The 1,478-nt window shown below is 40.3% G+C and overlaps 1 protein-coding gene across 1 annotated transcript in view; it reads right to left on the bottom strand.

Moving 5' to 3' along the window:
- The window catches only part of LOC101857406 (parathyroid hormone/parathyroid hormone-related peptide receptor-like), a 171,920-nt gene that overhangs the window by 123,571 nt on the left and 46,871 nt on the right, over positions 1-1,478 (bottom strand). The gene's annotated exons all lie outside the window — the stretch shown is intronic.

Consider the following 1,478-nt stretch of genomic DNA (forward strand, 5'->3'; position numbering starts at 1 on the left):
AAGAAGAAGAAGAAGAAGAAGAAGAAGAAGAAGAAGAAGAAGAAGAAGAAGAAAAAGAAGAAGAAGGAAACAAACGACCACTCAAAAGAACACGTAGACAAACGGAAAGATTTGACATTGAAAGATAAAAACAAACAGAATGACAGACCAACTAAACACAGAGCAGATAGCGTGTCGTCTCCCAGTAACTTTGAGCGCCGGCTGTTTGACGCTAGGTACCCTCTGTACAGTCTAGAGCTGGGCGAAGAATTGATTCCGGAACCGATTCCCGCGATTACTGCTACGGAAGGAATGTCTCGATTCCTTTTTACGTTAAACACCGGTTACCAAACTTTATTCATTAAAATCTTCTTTTATAAAGAATTATTAACTTTTGGAAAATATAAAGATAGTACTTCGTAGTGTTTTCAAAATCAAGGTTATCCTAAATCCTGAAGATTTTCGGAGCCGAAAAGGTAACCATGAAAAGAAATCACATTATGAGAAGGTAATTGGGTTCGGAGTCGATTTTTACGATTCCTATAGTTTTCAATAATCGGGAACCGAAGCGCCCAGCACTGCTGTACACCCACTCCATCTTCGCTAATCAGACAGTTTGCGGTATCCGGTGAAATCTACGCTCTCCCATAATTTCTGGCTTCTACGTCTCGGAGTCCATTCCATCTAATTCAGGGGTGTGGAAACAAGACTAGGTTTGTTCAAAAGTGCTAGGGGGCTAGGTTCTCGATTATTGAAAGCTAGGAATCGTAGGAATCGACTCCGAACGCAATTACTTACTTTTAAAGACCGTGTATAACAAGATAGTACAATAGTACTCTCCTCTCTTTGAGCCAATTGAAAACGTGTCCTCAAAATCCGGTGGTGTCCCTTTTGAAAAAGCCAGGACTTTGAAAACAGAGTTACCCTACTTGTGTAAAAAACAATAAAAGTGAAACTAACAAACTGTTCTATTCCTATTCTTCTTCTGGATAAACGAAAAAGAACTTCAAAAGAAAGACTGCAGCGCCATCTGAAATAATGCGCGGACTTCCGCGGACACTTTTTGGCTGAGTGAACTATCTTGTTATGTGATAGATCTTTGATATTTTCTAATGATGTGATTTCTTCCAGTGGCTACCTGGTTGGCTCCGAACATCTTCAGGATTTATGATAACCTTGATTTCTGAACACTACTCAACATCAACTTGTATTTTTCTAAAATAAGTTCTTTTCAAAAGAGAGAAGATTTTAATGATAAAAGTAACTGGCAACCGTTGGTTTACGTAAAAAAGGAATCGGATCTTTTCTTCCACAGTATTAATCGTGGCAATCGGTTCCGGAATCGAGTCTTAGCCCAGCTCTAAAATAAAATATTGAACCCTCAGGGATCTTGCCTCGTGTCTTGTGATGGCCCTCTGAGGGTAATGATTACTGTGTGCTGGAGAACAGTATTCTCCGGCCTTGAGAAGGTTGATTGGGGGGGCGTGGGGGGTGAGGTT

This window comes from Aplysia californica, unplaced genomic scaffold (assembly GCF_000002075.1).
Source record: "Aplysia californica isolate F4 #8 unplaced genomic scaffold, AplCal3.0 scaffold00190, whole genome shotgun sequence".
Taxonomy (NCBI): domain Eukaryota; kingdom Metazoa; phylum Mollusca; class Gastropoda; order Aplysiida; family Aplysiidae; genus Aplysia; species Aplysia californica.